At 36.3% G+C, this 24470-nt stretch overlaps 1 long non-coding RNA gene across 1 annotated transcript; it reads right to left on the bottom strand.

Moving 5' to 3' along the window:
- Positions 1-11059: 11059 nt before the first annotated feature.
- LOC129281349 (uncharacterized) lies at positions 11060-15253 on the bottom strand. The gene is made up of 3 exons (XR_010296466.1): positions 15214-15253; positions 12032-12142; positions 11060-11228 (listed from the first exon to the last, which is right to left on the bottom strand). It is a non-coding gene; the product is annotated as an uncharacterized LOC129281349 (long non-coding RNA).
- Between the last annotated feature and the right edge of the window lie 9217 nt (positions 15254-24470).

The raw sequence follows: 24470 nt of genomic DNA, 5'->3' as shown, positions 1-24470 counted from the left end.
GTCACAAACTATATGTATCATTCCCTGCAGTGGAGTAGTGTCAAATCCTGCCTAGAATGTACTTCAGAGAAGAAGAGAAACATTAATTGTATCACTTGTTGAAAATTTTTGTACTTGAGTCCTCATTTGTAAGGTAATATCTCATACACAAAAATCCTACATGTATGTACCCCACAGTCCTGACGTATTTGGGGTTGTGCACCACACAAACCAATGTGCATAAGTTACAAGTTTGGGGCAGTGTTGATCATGGTGTAAAAAAGCTGTGATGTATGTAAAGAACATAATATTGCTACCTGTAAATAGACATGCTTGTACATAAAACATAAATGATATATTGTTTGGTGGTAAGTTATGATCGTTGTAATATGAAAGATATATACTCTACTTGAAATTATGTTCTCATGTTGTCCAAAGAACTTGTTTGATGATGAAGAAAACAAAAAATGAAATGATATGGAATTTGTTTGTGATGATGATGATACTTTTTGTGATAATGGCATACGTTTAATTGGCTTTAATATAAGTATGGCTTATGAATGTGTGTTAAGATGTTATGAATGTAATATTGTATAGAATGGATTCAAAGTTTATGTGCAGCCGTTGCTATAATAAAAAAAAGGATTAAATGACCAAAATGGTTCTAAAAACTATAAAAATGTCCGTTGATTTTTGTTATTTATATATTTTGTAAGATATCAATAGCTATTGTAATCCTTTGTATTAGTCATAAGTAGGAATGTGCAAAAAAAAACATGATGGTGATGATGGTTATATGTTCATGATGAAGTTGATCATGATGTGATGATGACGCTGATACATGACTTATACACACAAAAAAAACTAACCTGTTATAGTAATTGTGAATATAATACATTAAAATCTCTTTTGAGACTACAAAAGTAATTAAACATGAAATATTAATAAACAATCATCTATTACACAAATTCTGAATTCTCGCGCGCATATCCATAATATAGATAGAATCTTTAGAAGGTGTATAAAATTTCAGCAAATTTACATCACAACAGTTGGGATATTTCTAATATAAATCAATAAAAAAATCTTCATACTTCCTCTATGATCCGTTTGTCTGTTAGATCGAAACCAAACTGGTGTTGTTTAACACTTCTCTGGTGTGGACATACTAGTATATAGATTCTGGGCTGGTGTTAAATCAACACCGGAGTTTTTGCAGTGTAGCAATAAGGGATTATTGAAATAAGAGGGGTATTCTAGGCTGAAAATTATATGATTTGAACAGATAAAGTCAAATCAGAAAAACAAAATACTGGAAATATCAGAATTGGACAAAGATAAATAAAGTTATGACAATTTAGAATTTTGCATTGTTTTTCTGAATTAGTTCTATGCATGTCTTCAGGAATTTGCGATTAGTGAGGTGATGATGTCATATCCCCACTTATTATTTTGTATTACATAGAATTATATTATTCAAAGGTTCGTCCACCAAGAATGAAAACAAATTTCGATTGATAACTTATTTAATGTGTAAGATAAACATTGCTGCAACTTATTTTGTCACAAGGGAGACCTATCACGCACATATGTATGGGGTTATGAAATAATTATGATTTTATAACATACAAGAAAAAGTGGATACATGGTATACTCAGCCAACCTATTGAATATTCATGAGGGCGTGCATATGAATGTTTTCAGAATACATGTATATATATTATTGCCAACTTTTGAAAATCAATAACTTAGTCATTTGTTATCACATTTTGATGACATTTTCAGCGCATTGCTCGGTGAATTGTACTCTTATGTATATTTAGATGTAATGGTTTTTAGCCCGGAGTACCCCCTTAAAAACAACAATAAGGTAGATAATGAGTTTCATACCCATTTTGATTTACAAAACATTCGATAAGAATCCTACAAATAATGTCAATACCACAGTAGAGCATTTTGGAGGCTCTATTCAATAGATTACAGCTGCATATTAGTGTTCATAATCAATTTAAAATGATATTTTTATAAAGAAAATGGACCAAAATATTTTGCAGATACATCCCCCTTCCTGGTAGAAAAAGCTGAATTATCTCTCTCTCTCTCTCTATTTATTTATATTTTATATCAGCTATGCCTACCATTGTTCTCTTCATTCATTTCTTTCACATATCTAAATACAAGGATTGCCAAGGCTGTTGTACATGTATTATATATATATATATATATGTATAAACTCACAGAATATACATGTATAACAGAAACAGATATATACATTCTGGGGAAAGTAACATAAATTCAAAAATAGTTCTAAGCCATGCAAAATCATTTTGAGATATAAATGTTGTAGAAAAGCGAATCTTTAAAAGGCAACTTCAAAATTCAGCAAATTTACATTACAAAAGTCAGGATATTATTACCAGTAGAAACAAAATAAAAAATCTTCATATTTTCTTTATGATCCGTTTTTGTCTCGCCTGCATAGCAGAGCGAGACTACAGTGCGTATCAAAAAAGATTACACTTTGAAAAAGCCCTGGGAATTAAAAAATATACAACATGTGGATAATTTTTTCATATATAATCTTGGGTTTGGGTCTCATCTATCCAATGAAAGTAAAAGTTTTGACAGAATGTTACACTTGAGTGAGCACTGTCCATTTTTGTAAAGCTCGCAGAAATCTGCGCAAAAATGCTCCTTTTCACGCTGTGTCATGGGGAAAGTGCGAAATCAAACTTACCCTGCAAGACATTTCTCATACATCTCCCGTGCACTTTTAGTCAATTGAAATAAAACGGATACATTCAAGCATTCTGTAACACTTTTGCCACCCAAATTGAAATTTCAACACTTAGTAAGCACAACCTTTACCCTTTTTGTGCCAACTGGATCTGAGGACATAACTAAATCTGAACAAAAGTTTATATCAGACATCTCCAGCATATTTTCACTAAATTGTTATCATTTAAAGTGGGTTTACATTTCATTTTTCATTTAATTCTTGTTTTTCCACGCTTTGTCTAAGCTTGAAAATGATTTACAAAATGAAAATCAAGCCTAAGCCATTTCATGTAAATCACAGCTCAGTGTAAAGCAAATATGGCCTCGGTGTGTGGGGAGTGGGGTGGGGCGCAATGCACTCTTTGAAGTGTTTTGGGCAATGAAACAAGTTTAAAAAGGTAAAATATATCTTCAAATCAATTTTACTAGCTTAATTCCACGTGTTCTTCATGATTAAGGTCTACTTTTATTCGCATAACTATTTCAAAGTTCTGCGCAAATCATTTTTCACTAACTTTTCAAAATTAAGTGGTGCTCACTCAAGAGGAAATATTTTTTGACAGTTATATCGTCATTTGCTTAAATGGACCTGCATCAATGTAAAAATGTGGAAAAATCTCCAGGATATTAAAAATTTATAATTTTACAGGATTTTTTCTAAGTGTAAACTTTTTTTTGATACGCACTGTATAGGCGCCGCTTTTCCGACGGCGGCGGTGGCGTCGTCAACATTGAAATCTTAACCAAGGTTAAGTTTTTGAAATGTCATCATAACTTAGAAAGTATATGGACCTAGTTCATGAAACTTAGACATAAGCACTGGCGTAAATCCCGGGGGGGATGGGGGGATATATCCCCCCACTTTTCGAGGAGGGGGGGATGGCCTGTACAAACATCCCCCCCACTTTTTACGAAAGAAATGAAGCCTAAAAATCACAAGAGATAATTGTTTTATTGGTGAAAATTCTTCCTGAAATACCGCTTAACCCAAATAAAACAATATTATTGAATCATAAAATGCAAATAAAGAGCCAGTTCACCATTTCCAAACGAAATACTTATGTCCTTATTATAACATTGAAGAGAAATCCCCGTTTCTTCCAATTCATCAATGTTGGGGTCTTTGGAAAGGAATTAAGATGGAATGTCACAAATGTTTGAATGTAATCTCTAATAAAACCATTAAACCATCATGGGGTAAAAAAGATAATAATATTGGAGGGGTATTTGCCATATGGACATACAGTGGCGTAACTACGGGGGGGGGGGGGCATGGGGGGCACGTGCCCCCCCCCCCCCGGCTGACAAAAAAAAACCGGGGAAAAGGAGAAAAAGGGGGAGAAAGGAAGAGAAACGTAGTGGGAAAGAAGTAATATTATTCATTATAATGTTATAATATATTATAACTATGTTATGTTACATTACATAAGAAACATTTTTATCATAACTTTATGAAACATAATTTGACCAGGGCCTACGTCTTCATTGTTCCTGGTGCTCGCATTGTCTGTTTAACGAGATATATAATCCTGTTGTACTGAAACATCCCGTTTTCAAGTCAATATAAACCAAATATATTTCCTAGCACTTGAGTTATCATTGTTTTATGTAGTGACATATGCTTCTTTTTCATGACTCAATAAGTGATTGCCCCATGTTAAGGTCTTCCTATATATATGAAACATTTACTGTCCGTGATTACGTTCGCATTAGTGGATTGGTGAGATATGTCTGCTCAACACGAATTCCTAAAATCAGTCCTTAAAATGTCCCTTCTTCTGATCTGATTATCAAAAATTTTCAGCTTGCGCTTCGCGCTCGCATCATTTGGTTAATGAAATACGTATGGTCCTAGTTAATTCCTACAAAGAAACCTAAGAATGCCCCACTTCAGGTCTGAATTATCTAAATTTTCAGCTCGCGCTTCGCGCTCGCAATATTTGATTAGTGAGATGCGTCATGATAATCATTATTGTAATGACTACAAAAAGTGTTTCATGTGTTTTTAGGTGTGAATATAAACAAATTTCAGCTCGCGCTTCGCGCTCGCATTATTTGATCAGTGAGATACATACCTGTTTAATGACATTGTCCTTAAAATGTCTCTATTAGGTCAGAATAACTGGCAACTGAGCGCGCTCACTCAGTGATTAAATTTTTTTGCTGGTGCCCCCCCCCCCCCATGCCGTGACCCACGGTACGCCACTGTGGACATATCAATGACAATTCCTTGCATATCTAAAAACATGATTGCAAAAAAAATGCCAAAATATTTCAGTCATCCCCCCCACCCATCAACACGGATTTACGCCAGTGGACATAAGGATAATCAAGTATTACTGAACATCCTGCCTGAGTTTCAGGTCACATGACCAAGGTCAAAGGTCATTTAGGGTCAATGAACTTAGACCATGTTGGGGGAATCAATATCGAAATCTTAACCAAGGTTAAGTTTATGAAATGTTGTCATAACTTCGAAAGTATATGGATCTAGTTCATGCAACTTGGACATAAGAGCAATCATGTATCTCTGAATATCATGTGCGAGTTTCAGGTCACATGACCTAGGTCAAAGGTCACTTAGGGTCAATAAACTTTGGCCATGTTGGGGTTATTTGAGGATTGTCATAAATTTAAAAGTCTATGGATCTCGTTCATGAAACTTGGACATAAGAGCAGCAGTGTATCCCTGAATACTGTCACGTGAGAAGTGACTTTTTTAAATTTTTTATCTACTGCTGCTTGACGCCAAATAAGGAATACGTAAAACTGAGGATTACAGTTAGTAAAAGATTTAATCAAAGCTCTTAAATCATTCTGTGGTCTCCTTTGATTTCTTTTACAATGATTCACATGAAAATATACATGGATATGGATAACAAAACATAACTTAACTTAATGATAATAGTTGATGTGAGCCCCCATCATCTCATCTGTCCTGACATGCCCACTTGGCCCTGGTGGTCGGTCCAGTTCCTGGCCTCCGCAGCTTGCGATGTCTCTTCCACTCGGCCTCGGCCTCCGCAGACTGTTGCCCCTCGATGAGTAGCCCCCAGATCAGAGATGTGGCTTCAACGAATTAGTGGACGAGATCGAGCCCCCAATAATGACATGAGTTTTGACGAATCATGTCGGTGGAGAACCGGCGGCAGCTGGGGTCGTTATCTCGTCACCGACGTAGTCCCTCAGTTCTAACTTCGACTGCCTATAGTAACATCTGTAGTCTATTCTAGCTTAGGTGGTTCTCCCTGAATTACTGAAATTAACCTCCTAATATACCCTACCGTTACTAGGACTAACTGTAAAATTTCTATAAAGTAATCCAAATAATTTGAGTGCATAAAGCAATACATTCTTTATAACAAAAGACTTCCTGTGCATCTGTACACCTATATTCATCAATGCTAAAGCACAGTATTAGCTATTTATGACACCTGTATGAAAATGCTTACATAATACAAAATATTTATAACACTTGAACAAAATATGGCATCCACCTAATCTTGTACTCTAAGGGGGGGGGGGTATCAAACGTTGCCAACGCTTGCTTTTGAAATATTCAAAACATATGTACATTTTTACCTAGGTTTAAATATTCACAACACACGAACTATCTTTATAAACTCAGAACATGAGTCTAATCAAAGGAATTAAATTAAATAAATTTCTTCCTTGACAAATACCCTGTATGCATTTCAGGAACATGGCCAAGATCAAAGGTCATTTAAAGGTCAGTGAACTCCGGCCGTGTTGGGAGTATGTGTTGAATTGGCATCATAACAAAGGAAGTTTATGGATCTAGCTCATGAAACATCGACATAAGGATAATCAAGTATGAATGATTGTTTTGCACATGTCTTAGGTCACGTGATCATGGTTAAAGGTCATTTTGGGTCAATGGGCATAATATTTTATTATCATATTAGTGTTTTCTTCTGTGAATAATATTCATTAGCTATTTTCAAAAGAAGTACTTTTGCTATATCGCATTGCGTAATGCAGGCGAGACTGTCAGAGGCGTTCCACTTGTTTTCTAATGAAATCAATATATAAGCTTCCAAGATTTTAAGGTTTCGTTTGAAGCTCACATCTTTTTGTTTTGTTTGTTGTTTTTAATTTTCATTTCCCTTCAACATGTACAGAAACAATTATTCATTAACTATTGTGAATGAAACGTGGGGGCGATCAGAACGTAATAGTGACATGATATTGACTTAACGATTTAAGAAGGGAAGTTAGGCCGGAGAATAAGGAATTCTCTTTCTGCGCATGCGGGAACGCTACCGCACTTCGTATTCTTGGTTTTCATCTAGAAAAAAAAGCGTCGGTACTGCGAACGCAGACCTATATAATACACAATACATGCATGAACTAACATTTCACCTCGACAACGCGATCAGGTCGCCGCCGAGCTAGACGAAATGATCGGCGAACCGTCGCGCTTCCGACGTACGATGGCTGCTGTCGGCCTGCGGGTTGATTTCGATTGCTTCGACTTCGGTGCGGCAGCAAAGCATCATGGCGGCGTAGGAGCGGAATTTTTTGATAAAGACCAGGAAGAGGATGGGATGGATCCACAGGGTGATCTCGGCGAACAACGGGGCGATGACGGGAAGGTTTGGAGGCATGTCGCCGATGTTTTCGGCGATGGCATGGAGAAAGACAACACTGTAGGGAAGCCAGGAGAGCACGAAGACGACTACGGTTGCGATACCGACCTAGGATGGAAAACGAAAGAGAAGCCAGATGACAACGGTTACGATACCGACATAGAATGAAAAACGACTGATAAGTTACAAGCTTTGAAATATCACTATGCAAGGGCCTTGCTGGACAGAACCATACGCGGATCCAGGGAAGTGGCCGCGGTCCCCTATTGGTGGCGCAAAGGGGGATGGGGACAAAAAAAAAGAAAAATAAGGGATAGGAAAGGAGGAAATAGAGGAGGAAAAATAAGAGGAAGACGAGTGAATTAAATAAGATGAGGGGAAGACTTTATAGAATAAAACTTTCATCATGTTCATGTCACTATATGTCAAAGATTTTCAGCTCGCACTTAGGAAGAGAAATATAAAGATAGTAATCCTTTTCATATGATGACAAAATATGCTTAGAATGTCCCGTTCCTTGGTTAAAAAAATAAAATCAACTTGCGCTTTGCGCTCGCATCTATTATAAGTGCGATCTATATCCTCTGGTAATTTTTTCATAGGCCTACGTAAATGCTTGAAATAGTGCTTATATTTAGACCCTACCATTTTTTCAGATCGGAATATGGCGCTTCGCCCTCTCATTATTGATTTAGGAAAATACCCTTTCTTGTTTGGGAATAGTCAGATTCTAGGTTTTAAAAAAGAAGAAAGAAAGAAAGAGAAAGAGCTCGCGCTTCGCGCACGTATGTTCGTTACGATACGCAGCTTGATCCTTGTTTACGACGTACTTAAATTATCCAGTTTCAGATCAGAATATCAGAAATTTTCTGTTCGCGCTTCGCTTCTCTCTCAATCATGTCAAATAGTTGGATATAACAGCTACATATTTTTTGATACTCCTTTTTTCTTCCGTGTTCCCTTTGCCTTTTGTTGCTGTTTTCATGTCCTTTATTAATTCTTTCTCTCGCTTTTCTAAGGGGATGGGTAGTCGCCCCCCCCCCCCCGTCTCGCCATCCCTCGATATCTTTCAGCTTGCTGTCTTACCCAGTGAGCCTCTGGCTGACTCGCCCAATCCACATTCGAAGGCAAGGGCTCATTGTCGCGTATGGGATCAGCGAACTGCCCCTCCTGTCTCGTGAGAAAAGCGCTGACGTATGCGAACACCATCAGCGACAGAGGCAGGACGAAGTTGACAACGAACCACGAGATGATGTATGAAACATAGGAGAGATCGGTGCGCTGCCAGTCGACAAAGCACGTGGTCTGGAGAGGCGCTTCGATGTCGTAACGGCTCCAGCCGAAGATGGGCATGACGGCCCAGAAGAGCCCGTTCACCCAGGCCGACATCGCGAAGTAACGGTAATGCGAAAAGGTCAACTGTTGAGCTGCGTTTCAAAAAAAAAGGAAGACAAAGAAAAAATATCAAAAAAATATATGATTTTTTTAGAATTAAAATGAGACATCGTATCGGTTTTTCTATTTATAATTTCAAAGCGTTTTTATACAATAGGCCTGAAGAGGGAAGTAAAATAATAGTTCAGTTCTCACATGGCTTTTGCACCACCCAACAAAAAAAAATTAAGATGTTGGCATTCTGTTTCTATTTTTTGAAATACTAGTAGAAGTAAAAGTAGGAGGTGAAATATCAGCCCTAAAGGCCTTGATATTGTCATCAGGGGCGGATCCATGATTTCCCAAAAGGGAGGAGGGGGGCACATTTTCCTGAGGAAAAATTTGACACGCCAAAAAAATAAAGAAAAAGTTTTAACCAAAAATCAAGGACATTTCGTTCACGAAAAAGTTTGACAAGCAGAAAAAAGGTCTTCACTTCTATTCTAACGCCATTTTTGTCTCGCCTGCATAGCAGAGCGAGACTATAGGCGCCGCTTTTCCGACGGCGGCGGCGTCAACATCAAATCTTAACCTAAGGTTAAGTTTTTAAATGACATCATAACTTAGAAAGTATATGGACCTAGTTCATGAAACTTGGACATAAGGTTAATCAAGTATTACTAAATATTCTGCCTGAGTTTCAGGTCACATGACTAAGGTCAAAGGTCATTTAGGGTCAATGAACTTAGACCATGTTGGGAGAATTATTTTCAAAATCTTAACCTAAGGTAAGTTTTTGAAATGACATCATAACTTAAAAAGTATATAGACCTAGTTCATGAAACTTGGGCATAAGGTTAATCAAGTATTACTAAACATCCTGCACTAGTTTTAGGTCACATGACCAAGGTCAAAGGTCATTTAGGGTCAATGAACTTTGGTCAAGTTGGGGGTATTTTTTGAATTACTATCATAACTTTGAAAATTTATGGATCTAGTTCATGAAACTTGGACATAAGGTTAATCAAGTATTAGTGAACATCCTTCCTGAGTTTCAGGTCACATGACCAAGGTCAAAGGCCATTTAGGGTCAATGAACTTTGGCCAAGTTGGGGGTATTTGTTGAATTACCTTCATAACTTTGAAAATGTATGGATCTAGTTCATGAAACTTGGACATTAGGTTCATCAAGTACCACTAAATATTCTGTGCGAGTTTCAGGTCACATGACCATGGTCAATGGTCATTTAAGGTCAATGAACTTTGGCCGTGTTGGGGGTCTTTGTTAAATTACCATCCTAACTCTAAAGTTTATGGATCTATTTCATAAAACTTGGGATATAAGAGTAATCAAGTATCACTGAACATCCCCTGTGAGTTTCAGGTCACAAAACCAAGGTCAAAGGTCAGTTAAGGTCAATTAACGTAGGCCATGTTGGGGTAATTGTTGAATAGCCATCATAACTTTGAAAGTTTATGGATAGAGTGAATGAAATGTGGACATGGGTGTAGTTGACAAGTCTTAAGTCACCGTTCAAATGTCATCTATGGTCAATGAACGTGGTATTATGTCATTATATGAATGGTGTTTTTGTGAATGATTATTTTATAGTAGTTTTCAAAGTTAGCACTGCTGCTATATTAAATCGCGTAATGCAGGCGAGACTGCCAGAGGCATTCCACTTGTTACATTACAAATTTTAAATTGTGCCTCTCAAAAGCAGGGGCACGGGCCGGCTTTGCCCCCCTCCCCCTGGATCTTCCAGTGATTGTCCTCACAAAAACCTTCACAAGAAGCCTTTTCAACAACAAAAAAGGGGGGTTACCACTCGCCATACAGTCATTTTCCTCCTTTCCAAAAAGGTATGATAAACGAATGTGCCGGGTCTATACGTCAAAGGAAACGATGAAATTTAACTCTCACTTCAAAGAGAGTGGGGGGGGGGGGCGCTTTCTTCACAGGGAGGCCAGTGCCATTAATGGAGGAAAGCAATGGGAGTGGGTCATATCTCCCCGATGCCTGTTGGATCTGTGTCTTTTTAAAATTTGTTTTTTTATTACTTTCTCTCATTTAGTATGGTACAAAATCATACATATCGTTCAACGAAATTGAATAAATTCTTTATGACATATTTGGTTATACTTTTTGAAGGAGTAGGGCAAAATCAGTTATTAAGCATTGATTAGACTACATTGTCATCAATTATTTTTAAACATTGTGGTTTCATATGCATAATTTTTTTTATTAATAAATAAACGTCGTTAAAAACTAATACGATAGAAGGAGTAGTTCTGAAATTATCTTACCAAGTTCTCCTCGACAGACGATAAGATATCGACTAACTGCTAGTATGACGGTATTGCCGATGATACTTAAACCAAAGAACATAAAGAAAAAGCCATAGAATTTGCAGCCTTCCCACCGAAAGATCCATATCTGGATGAAATTTGATGTGGTTGAGAGAGGAATACAGCATACAGTCATTCCTACAGAAGAAGAATAACAAAATCAAGTATTTCATAATTAAACATATATATATCTTAAACTGTTCTGAAACTATTTCAACGGACTGTATGAAGATATAATGTGTACCGTTTTTTTTTAAATAACATTGCCTATCAAAGCAAACACAAATATAAAATAAACAAATAAACAAAGAATAATAATTTATGAATACAAAATGCTGAAAACGTGATTAAAACAAAAATAAATACATGAATGAATAGAAGAAAGCGAATGTCAATTATTAATGAAAGCAAGAAGAAAAAAAAAAGAAAAAAAAGAAGAAGAAAAGGGAGTAACAAAAGGAATGCATGTGATTGCAAATATACTTAAAACATAGCCAGGGATTGCCTTTAAAGATGCGTCCCTAAAAAGAATATATATATATATATATATATAATTGTGATGAGCAAGGACATAAACATTGCGTGGGTGCTTCAGTGAGTAATATATTGGCTTCTTCGCCAATATATATATATATATATATATATATATATATATAATCACAAAAGGTTTAGTAAATGCCGTAGAAATAAAATCGTAGATTTTAAAAGGAGCATAGCTCTCAAAAATGAAAGGTAAAGTCACACTCTTCGTCAGTGCCCATGATGTAAAAAAAAAAACAGAATTACAAAACCCCTAAACTCATTTCTACCATCCGTGACCTTTTTTGTTTTCTTTTTTTCCCATCATTTTCCCAGCCTTTTCCTTTTTGCCCTGTTCTCCCTTTTCAATCAATCCACATCCGGTCATCTGTCCCCCCTTATTTCTCATTCTATATACTTACCAAGATTCGCTAGCCCCAGACTTAGTAGCAGCACATTGACAGGACTACACAGCTGCCGGTATCTGGCGAAGACGGCGAAAAGGGTCGCATTCCCAAATACACCACCAGCCCCTGAATCAACATTAAAGAAAATAAATTAAAAGACGGAAACTATCGACACTTTATAAACGAGAACAAATACATCTATTCCTTTCCTCAGAATTACTTAAAAAGATAAATCCGCCCTCGGAAGCATTTCATGAAAATAATTTTGTCATGCTTGTTGTCCGACAAAATGTCAGATCTGTCAACTTTCTTTGGATTTGATTGGATGAAAGAAGCTCACGTGTCTGACCATAACTATGGCAACTGTTGAAAAAACGATAACCTGCCATTGCCATGATTGCTGACAACTTTAATGAAACGTTCCTTGATGTCAAGTTAATTGTTTGATTATAAAGAATGAAATGAAAAAAATACAGAAAAAATCAATATCATGAAAGAGTTATGGTCATTAAAAAGGAATTGTGACGTCACTCGTCATTTCTGAGCTTCTCCTTTTTACAATAAACTTTTTGTATAAGGGTGATTTTCCTCTTTAAGTTATCGTGTTTCTTTTTTACTCATACGGTAATTCTAACTCTCCAAATACGTTCACTGTAGTAGCATCTGATGGATACCAGCAATATAACCAATGACAATTATGATGATAACGATAATGATAATAATAATAATGATAATAATAATAATGATTGATTTAGATTTGATTTATTTATCTTCTACATAACAATATAATATAACACTAATATAAAAAATATATTTTGACAATAAATCAGGCATATATCATGAACATAAAATCAGTGGCAGAAGATGGATTGCCATTGTAAGCAGATAATGCTTGAAAATATGACAAAGATAATAATAAGAAGAATGATAATAACAATAATGATAATAACAACAACAATAATAATAGTCATAATAATAATAATTATGATATAATTAAATAGTAATAATAATAATATTAATGGTGATGATGATGATGATAATATTGCTATTATTTCTGTTCTTATCATTGATTATTGTATTGATTATTGTATAATAACTACAGCAAGGAAAGTAATGAATAAAGTGACATGCATATTTCTTGTTTTATTAGTGCAAAATAATGATTACTTGGAAAATGAATGATATGACAATAAGCAAGCTGTTTTATTAATGCTTGACCTCTCATCTGCCTTTGATACGGTAGATCACAAAATCCTTTTGCAAAGGTTGGCTGATGATTTCGACCTGTGTACTAATGCTCTTTCCTGGTTCAAATCGTATCTTAGCAACAGGCTAGTCGAGTACACATAAAAGGGCCACTTTCAAGTGAGAAACCATAAGAATATGGTATACCGCAAGGATCAATTATCGGGCCCCAGTTGTTTACATACTACATCGGTAATATTGGGAACATCATCAGTCGGCACTCAATTCAGTATCATGTTTATGCCGATGACATTCAGATGTTCAACATCTTTTATCTTACCAAGCCTGGAGATGCAGCCTGCGCGTATTTTCGGATTTCAAAATGTTTGTCTGACATTCGATCGTGGCTTGTTGATAATAAATTAAAATTAAATTCTTGTTAAACAGAGTTCTTTGTTGCTGCATCTCCTGCACAATATAGATAGATATTCCAATATCTTCAACCATTAAGGATTTAGGAGTTGTTTTTGATAGTTAAATGAAAATGATTGAACATGTAACATACTTGTGTCGTACTCTCAACTGGTACATATACAATCTCAATCGCATTAGAAGTTTCTTAGATAAGGACACATATCATAATGTTGTTAGGGCACTAGTGCTCTCCAGGCTCGACTTTGGTGGTTGGTTGCTTGCTTGGGGGTAAACAAGATCTTGAAAGACTTTAACGCCTTCAGAACAAATGTCCACGATTGATCTGTCAAAAACCAAAATGGTGTCACGCTACCTACCCCTTTTCTAAATGAACTTCATTGGCTACCTGTTTCTGATAGAATACATTATCGAATACTTGTTCAAACCTATAAATCTCTGTCAACCACACTTCCTTCCTAAATTTCTTCATTATTTCAGCAACAAAGATCTACATACTCTCTTCGTTCTGGAGCTGCTCATTCCTATGTCATTCCAAAATCCAGAAAACAGGCCGGTTTCAACTCTTCTCAATCTCTTGCCCCCCGTGTTTGGAACAAACTCCCTCCATCTCTCCGAAACCTCTCTTCTCTTGACCTCTTCAAGAAACATCTCAAAACAAACTTATATAACCATAAACCTTAACTTGTCTTATGCCATCAACAGCGCTTTGTATCCTTTGGAAAAAGCGCTATATAAATCCAATTATTATTAAAATGAGAATCTTCTTTCAACATGCCCGGACTTCATATTTTTGTTTGTCTGTATCCCATATCCTTTTCAACACGTGCTCTCATATCCTTATATACCAGTACTGTGCTTCATATTCTTGCAATGATGGTGGAAAACACATTTCCATACCATGGGCAATAATAAATATTAACTGATTATACCAGTAGTCACATACTAAGTAAATTATATCAGTCAACTTTAATTGTAAAATCTTAGCTTGATCAAGGAAATGTGAAAGCAGGACAACTTTAACAATACACGGACAAATGGAGAAAGAAATAGATCTAAATGAATTATATATATATGTATATATATATATATATATATAGAGAGAGAGAGAGAGAGAGAGAGAGAGAGAGAGAGAGGAAGAGAGAGAGTAATCACAATTAAGGTTTAGTAAATGCCGTGGAAATAAAATCGTAGATTTTAAAAGGACCATAGCTCTAAAAAATGAAAGGTAAAGTCACACTCTTCGTCAGTGCCCATGATGTGACAAAAAAGAGAATTCAAAATCCTTTTCTGAAACAGTCGTGAAAAACACGTCTGTTCATATATTGTTTGCATATTAGTAAAGGTTCATAATTGTGAAAATACGATAAAAACTCTCCCAGTATTTCCTAAAAGATCAATACTTGGACCAATCATAGAATATGATATCAGAATTTCTTAATAGTTATCAAATCAAATATGCCTTCAAATGTATGCTTATTATGCCTTTTTATGATTCAATTTGGTTATTATATTATGTATTCTATTGTTGCGTAATTTATTCAAAGAAAGGCATATAAAGAATAATTGAGTTTACTTACACCAGACTATGAGGATAGTTCCGACGGCATAATGAAGTTGTTCCGCTTCTGGACCGATTTCGAGGATGCTATCCATGGTGGTTTTTCAGGCGTTTCTTGTCCAGAACAGTGTAACAAAAACTCCACAAAAATTCTGTGGCAAGGGCCGATGAATGCGAAAAACAAAACAATACATAAAACCCCTGAAAAAATTTAAGCCCGCTTCTTTTCTGATGTTTTGATTATAAGCAAAAAATGTTCTGTTCTCCAGGTGCTTTTTATCCTGTACAATTCAACAAAACCATCACAATGGAATTGTATCGTAAGGCGACGACTGAGGGGGAAAACCCCAACAAATTAAGCAACAAAACCCCGTGTAAACTGATAAATTTCAAGTCGCTTGTTTTGTGTTGTCTCAGTGATAAAACAAAATGGCGCCAGTTTCCAGGGCACAAAGCGCACAGCTTTCACGATGCAGAAGAGAATCAGTACAAGATCTCATATTAAGATATCCTTTATTGAAGCGCTGTTTGGGAAGATGTTTTGTTGCCATGGAGAAAGTGGAGGAAAAAAGGCATAGGCGGATAATTCTCGAATCATAATCGTGTCCGCCATTTGAAAATAGAAGTGAAATTTGCAGATTACTGTAAACACGCGGATGAACATGATAAACAGCTCGTCCCTAAACGGAAACCATAGCGTCCACATTTTTTCCAACATTTCCAAGGTGATTGACATATATGTTCTTCCACTTTATTGATGAGAGCAAGACGAGCTTGAAATTTAAATGGACCCTAGTAGGATCCAAGGCTAAATCAAATATGGTAAAACCAGACCCTAACTAGTTGGGTCCTTGGTCAAACCAAGTTGCGCAGAAAAAATAAGTTTCAATTTTGTATGAGACGGCCTTGCATAAGAAAGGGGGACTCATTAGCATATAGTTTGTAGGCCTATTTGTCAAGTTTTTCTCAACATGCTCAACTAATCTCTAAATTAAAGTGGATTCACATTCACCCTTGAGCTTTGTGCGCAAATCGTGTATGGCATGATTCTTCAGTATTTTATTCTCTGTAATAAAAAAGAAGCCTTCCCACCCCCTCCTCTGCTTCTGGCGATTCAATAAATTATTGGTATCAAACACTGATTGGTATCAAATCAAATGATACTTCACTCTTTACCATTCATGGTACGCCTAAATACATGATTGAATAATATTGATAATGACTGTGGCATCTTTGTGTGCAAACAGTAAAATCAAAGAAACAAATCAATAAAAGGTTGAGAAAATCAAAACAAGAAAGTCATTAGCATTTGAATGTCGAAATCACTAATGCTACATGGGGATCCTCTGACTGACAATGCGACCAAGATGATGTCACAGACATGACAGAAGTACCACTCTCCCCTTTGTATACCCATACCCCAAACCGTCAATACAGCCTTTACAGGGTGTTTCTGAAAAAGGTAACCAAAGTTCAAAGGTCAGCAACACTACACAGTAAAAAAAAAATTATACAACGCTGTTTACTATATGAACCTTACAGTTATTGTTTAAACAGCTTAAACAAGTGTTTAAATCTTAAGCAACAAAGTTTAATTTTCAATATCTAATCTTCAATAAATTAAAGATGATTGTTTAAACGGTTAAACAAATACTTTAAGGTTCATATAGTAAACAGCGTTGTATAAAATCTTGAACAGCGTTTTTACTGTGTACTGGTCAGCGATGTCACGAATGCATGATTTATTCTTGTGACTTCTATTCTACATAATTGGGCATCTCATCAACTTTAATTTGACACCTTGCTTGCGTCACAAGTGTCACTGGTCATAGAGTTATGGTCTTTCGAAGGCGAAGGGTACCTAACCACTTTTGCCAAGTTTTGGGGTTTTATTATACATGCCAAACATAATGCCTGCAAGTCGCCAAGATGTGCTTAACAAAAATTCCGACTAGACACCGGTTATGTGATATTCACTCGCAAAAAAAATTGCAGAAAGGCTAAAATTTCATGAAATTTGAAGGGAAAGCTCTGATGTAACCAAAACCGTACAAACAAAATGGGTTTCGTGCATGTATATCAAAACCCCAAAACTTGGAAATTGAAGGTTTTGTGACCTTCGCCTTTAAAGGGGTATACTATACTCCAGGCTGAAAATATTTATATCTAAATAAATGGAGTAAAATGCACTGAGCAAAATACTGAAAATTTCATCAAAATTGGATAACAAATAACGACGTTATTGAATTTAAAAGTTTAGTAATATTTTGTAAAAATAGTTATATGAACGTCATCATGAATATTCATTAGATGGGCTGATGATGTCAGATCCCCAATTTCCTTTTTCTTATGTTATTACATGAAATCATAATTGTTTCATTTTTCATACATGTGTGAATAATGTGTCTCCTTTATAATGAAATACAGTGCAGCAATGAATATCTAATGCACGAAATAAGTTGTCAATCCAAGTTTTTTCAGTTCTTGTGAGAAAAAGTTTGAATAAACCTAATCACATATAATAAAATACAAAACAGTAAGTGGGGATATGACATCATCAATTTGCTCATTGAATATTCATGAAGACATGCCTAGAACTGTTTCACCGAAATAATGCAAGTCTTTAAAGTGCCATAACTTTATTATTCCTTGTCTGATTTTGATCAAATTTTCATTGTTTTGTTTGTCTGATATTTCTTTACCTGTTTGAATCTATTATTTTCAGCCCGGAGCCAGGCGCGTAGCCAGGGGGGGGGGGGCGGTGGGGGCGGTCGCCCCCCCCAAAAACGTCCCCAAAAAGAAAAAAAAAAGAAGGGAAAAAAGAGAGGAGAAAAGGAAAAGGGAAGGGAGGAAAGGGAAGAAAGGTAGCTTTATGTTTTTTTTTTTCTTTTTATTCTTTTTTTTTCTCAAAAGAGAAACTCCTTCACTCTTGCTCTAAATTTATGATTATGAATTTTGCTTCCGCGCTGCGCGCGGTTAAATGAAAATATTGAAGATCTCCATTGTTTCCCCCACCCTTTCTCTAACCCTGTTTTTCTACCTCAGCTATATGTGTTTATTGCCAGTTAAAGTTCAAATGTATACATTAGGGCATGGAATTAGAGTAAGGTTAGGCCGAAGTATAGGAAGTTATCTTTTTTTTAAATTGATCGCGCAACTTCTGGTCGGGTCGGCTCCGGGCGGGTAAAATCTTTATATCAATTTCTGCCGTCACCTCCATAAAGTCATCTTCTCCCGCTTTTCAGCTCATTACTAAACAACCATAATTTTTGGGGCAAACAGGTTCCTAATCCAAAAAGAGGAAGTATAAAATTCGTATCGTATAAGGGTATTAAATAAAAAAGTAAAATATTTTTTATCAAATTCTATTCAACTTCATGTCTTTTTCCTGTACATTCATCTCCTGTCCTGTTTTTCGCCCTCAGTTTGAAATTTTGAATGACTCTTAAGTTTCTTTATAATTCAAAATAATAATTATAATTCAGGATAAGTCAAAGAAATTAGGCATCCTTTTTATATAATTTCAATAAATCACAGAAATTTCAACTTTTTGCGCACTATTTTCCTTTTAATGAAGTTCAATAATCTTAGAAAATTAATTGAATTAGAGCCGATGGGGTATTGGAGATATATGCATTATTTTGATGAAACATCCGCCCTTTGAAATTTCAGAGTTTCGTTGCTCTGCGCGGGGAGGAATATCTTCCTCCTGGCATATACACTTCTTCTCCTCTGTTTTGCGAGTTAAAGATATGCACTGTCGCTAAATTGTTTGTAATCAAATCTGATCTTTCCAAGGGAAGTATTCAATATATGTTTGAGAATATCCTTTTCTCGGGACCCTTTTCATGGCAAAAAATTGATAAAACGCTTTAGCTTCCGCACTTCGCGCGGGGTTATTATCATTTTAATTTCCTCCATTGTATTCCTTTTTTGTGCGTTCACAGTCTTTTTTGAAAACAAGGTTCATGAAAACCAGGTTCAAAATCACAATATAGTCAACTGAATTGGAGCTGATATAGATACTAGAGACAAGAGAGACGACTCCTTTTCATTTTAATTTATGAAACACCAAAAGCTTCGCGCTTCGCACGGGAGGGGGAAACTCCCCCTCCCTGCACCCACCCCCTAACAAAACTCTTCACAAATATCCCACACGTCAATCAGATGAATTCCATTTACCACTACCCCGACCCCGCGCCATCCTTGCAAAATCAATTTTTACTTTTGAAGGCCCTAGACTCTGGGGAACTATTAATAATAACATCAAAGAATCACCAAGCCTTAATTCTTTCAAATGTAAGCTCAAAAATGTCTCCAAGATAACTATTGAATTTAACTGTTCATCACTCAAACTCTTGTATTTATTTTCAATCAAACATGATTATCATGTCACGTACACTTTTCCATCTCTTTCGTTTTCCTGTTGATCAGCGAGGTCCGTCTGTGAGTGCTGGGGCTGGATTCTGGAGACCTTTAATCTCTTTTTCAAATTTCCTTTTCTATTTTAATTTCCCCTTTTCCTTTTAATTTAACTGGTTCATGCTCAAGTTGTTATTTTGATTTTATATGCTATGCAACTACAAGAATATTTATTAGGAGGCTGCACTCTACAAGCTCCGCTTTTTAGCAGCCTTCTCCATTTCCAACCTGATATGTAATAATCTTGAATATAATTTTTGTACAGGGATACTTGAAATATGTTTTGTTATTTATGTCAAAATGTACAAAACAAACTGTAATTGTTGAAAATGGAAATAAACGAAATGAAATGAAATATGCTCAGTCTAGGACTATATCATGATAGCCTATAAACTTTTTTTTTTGGTCCATGGTATATATTTCATACATTTGATGACGGGTTTCCTTTAAAGTGGGAAGCACTGCTATATGTACAGGCAAATCTTTAAAAATGTCTTCACACAGGAATACTTACGACGGTTATTTTTAGCAGACATATATAATTTTACAATCGATTCTTTTTTTTTTGGGGGGGGGGGGGGGTGTCGGTTCCTCTCTATCTTCTTCCAAATATATCCGGCTTCTTGAACCGAGAAAGTCGGGGGGGGGGGGGGGGGGCTCTGATCGTGGTAACCTCCGGAGTCTCCCAATCTTTAAAAAGGGAAAATAAAATATTACCGGAATAAATAAATATAGGATATTGCCAATCCCAATATATACTACAATTTTCAGTTTCATTAGCAAAGGTGCTTCGATTGTATAGACAAATTGAAACTTGATTTTTTTTATTTAATCTGTCATTCAGTGGATACCACTGTCGATCTGTATTTACCAAATAACTGTATATTCTAGTACCATGTAGCAGTTCTTTGACAAGCCTATATCGCGCGGATGACCCCCGACATTTACAGTTTTTTGAAGTATTCAAATTCAACACATTTATGGATGTTTGACATAATTGAAAGCATTTGATCAACCTGAAATTTAGAATGGCTAATGGTACCCGCCAAAAATATGTTGTTGACAAAAATAACAATGCTATGTGTAAACTTTCTTCACCTTTTTAAAATTACCTTTTCTCATTTCTGCCCTACCAATCAAAGTCGTTCCCTTTTTAATGCGCTGAGAAACATTGTCTGATATTTTTGAAACTCAACAGATGCAGTATTTTTAATCCATTCCAACCAAAAATAATCATGGACCCCATGCACGACAAATGAACGTCCATAACTGGCTCAAAATCACCGGATATAGTGATTAGCATGCATGGTGATTAGGACCAATTAAGTTGATCTTAACTTTTTGAATCGAAAATAAGTAATTGATAAACATTAATCCTTCCAAGTGCAAAAAGGTCTTCATTCGTTTCCAGCTTTAATTTTGTCCTATTTGATTAGACTATTATAGAGCAATGTCCGGGAAATAATTTGCAATACTGAAAAGGGGTCGATCCATTCTCTGTGATTATCGAGGCCTATATCCCCCTCTCAATACAGAAAATAGTTTGTTTTTTCCTATGTTTGTAAAGTCTTTAAAACTCTTTGTGTGGGGATTAACACTTATTATAGACCCCATTCGTTTCGCATTAGTGGGTTTTTAATCCCCATATTGTTTAGCTTTGACGTTGGACAATAATTAGAGTGGCCTGTTATTGGGAGCTGCTTGGAAAACCATTGAAAGACAAATTACTTTCGTCTGGCACATGCATTTAGTGCATGTTATTGCATATATACACACACAAGTGTACGCACAGCTGAGCGCGGTTCAAGGGGTCAGCATGCCAGAGCACTGACTGAGTTTCCGAAACCAGTTTCCCAGCGCCTGACCGACAACAAAAATTGCTGAGCCCAGCCCTGTGTCGCGCGTCTACCGTGCAGGGATACCCTCCATTGGAGCTAGCCAAGGACTGAGTTTGCCACGTCACAACTGTTACAGGGAGAAATTTGACGAGTAAATTTGCCCTGTAGTGGAACACATCGCTCCAGCTTTTGTCGGGGAAAGTCTCATGATCAGAGAAGCTTGGTGTCATCACTACTGTCATCTGTGCAAGTCATCTCAGTGTCCAAGAAAGTTGCGGAGCTAGAGCCCTCTTGACATCCATGATGAAGATTCTCATTGTTCTGTGTCTTGCAACACTGGCCTGTGCAAACGAGGTGCGTATATAATATACCTCATCATCGTTAAATTTCATATAACTTGGTGTGTGTGTTTTTAGATGTGGAACTGTCATATAAGTTCGTTTTCTGTCATACAATTATAGCTTTTTCTCTTTTGAGTTACTTAGTACTTGGTGATGAAAACATGATGATGGAGAATGAGATGAGATTCGTCATACTGATTTGAGATATTTGTCTTACTGAGATGACGTGATGGAAGATTCATCGTATATTCTATTTTTTTGCTCGTCTTTTTAACCCCAAAAGAAGTATATAAGCAGTAAACTGATAATGTCGCATAAAGGAAGTATCATAGAATGATCACATAATGTACAATCGTATCAAAAAGTTGTTACTTGTAAGACATGACAGACCTCGATATAGGCCTACATCATGTCTCACTTCCATACAATAAGGTCATAAGGATAAAGCTTTTCACTTTTATGTACATGCGTCGAGGCTTTGTTTTTTGTATTTGATAACTTGATTGAACTTGTTTTGTACAGGTGTGAAGTTAGTACATGACATGTATGCAAATTCGTTCCTGTCTTGTGTTTCCTGTGGTAAATGACGATTCCCACAATAATGAAATCAAAAAGTTGATTACATAAACAAAAATGCACGTGTCTCCAGTCAATATATTCTCTGTCTCTTCTGTGTGTATTGATAGAGACTGTCAAATGTAAGGCGAGGAAACAGCTTTAAAAAAGTAGCCTCATTACATTTGCCAGATCAATTTCCTTTATAGATTCAGTATTACATAATACTGATTATATTAATGTACGCCTGATGCAAGCAAGTTTCACCATGCATCTAGCAGTATTATGTAACCATTGTTGGCCTGTGCTTGAGTATAGGCCTAACTTCATAGATCATATTTTGGTTTTGAATGTGCCTCGCAACATGAAAATAAAAATTAGATTAATGAACGATCTAAATGTAAAATAATTGAATGAAAGGATTTAGGTATATAAATAAATAAATGAACATACGTAATATAATTATATAAGTCAGTTACTAAATAACCTAAAAAATATATTACCGGCAAGACAATGAATGAATTCTGATCTTGAGGATAATGCGTTTTATGGATGAATGGAATTTAATGTAAACATAAAATAGTTCAGTTGATTATTCCTACTTTAGCATAAATTATATGTCATCAAAATTACTTCACATCCGCATCGCCATAGCCGCGATCATCATCACAGTCATCACCAACATCACCGTGCCCCGACGCTTCCAACACCACCAGTATCAACATCATCATCATAATACGATCATCTTCCTCTTCTTCTCATCACCACCACCACCGTCACCACCGCGCACGCTCCTCTTCATTACCACAAGCCCCACCAACACCGTCTGCTCCAACCCAATGATAAGCATCATCACAAATGCCATGATCATCACTCCTATCATCACCACCACCACCATCATCTTCGCCATCATTATCATCCTCCCCTCATCATCATCATAATTAAAGATAATTATCATCAACTCATCTTCATCATCATCATCATCATTATTATCATTACCATTTGTCACCACCAGTATCAACATCATCATCATAATACGATCATCTTCCTCTTCTCATCACCACCACCACCACCGTCGCGCACGCTCCTCTTCATTACCACAAGCACCACCAACACCGTCTGCTCCAACCCAATGATAAGCCAATCATCACTCCTACCATCACCACCATCCATGGGCGGAAATCCGGGGGGGGGGGGGACAGGGGGAACGCATCCCCTACCCAAAATAGTAGGGGGACACAATATCAAATGTCCCGCTATTATTTTTGGTCTTTAATGATGGAAAGAAATACATCATTCAAAATCGAAATAAAACATGTATTTTGGACGAGATGACCTTACTTTTTGGGTGATAACCTTTTTTTTCTTCTTTTTTTGGTTGTCAAATTTTCTAGTCCCTGGTCCCCCTACATTTGGGGGAGAGATTTCCGCCCTTGCCCCACCATCATCTTCGCCATCATTATCCTCCTCCCCCCCCCTCATCATCTAGATCATCATCATCAACTCATCTTCATCAGCATCATCATCATTACCATTTGCCACCACCACATTCATCATCAGCAGCAGTAGCAGCAGCAATAGCCCTATCATAATTATGATCATCAGCATCGTCATCATTGTCCTCCTCCTCATCATCATCACGATCATCGACATTATTCTCAATCAAAATTATACAGTACAAATACAGTATAATACACGATATTATTGCGGTAATAACTAAAAAAAAATCTAACATTTCCTCTCCGGAACAAATGAGGGCCATCATACAATAATCTTGATAACAATATAATTAAAATACCCTCTAGCGATTAATATCATTAAACACAAAGTGCAAATTCACTGCCCCACTTCTCCTTTCCTGCTATCATATATCGGGGCTCTCATTCTTATCGTCTGATGATTGATGACATATAATATATAGCCATGGAAGATCTGTAATATGTATCATTTAGACTTCAGAACGGGGGCATTCTATGAAAGGAAGGTTGATTTTTTTTTACAAAAAGCTAACTATCAGCAATTTAGTAACGAAGGTCTTCACTGTTGTTTTTTCTGTAAACTTAACGTTGAATAATTTTGTGCACGCTTTGTAAATATCAGAGAACTATACACTTGAAATT

The sequence above is a fragment of the Lytechinus pictus genome, chromosome 18, assembly GCF_037042905.1.
Source record: "Lytechinus pictus isolate F3 Inbred chromosome 18, Lp3.0, whole genome shotgun sequence".
NCBI lineage: Eukaryota > Metazoa > Echinodermata > Echinoidea > Temnopleuroida > Toxopneustidae > Lytechinus > Lytechinus pictus.
Note: the sequence above shows the minus strand (reverse complement) of the source record. Positions and strands in the feature narration are given on the sequence as shown.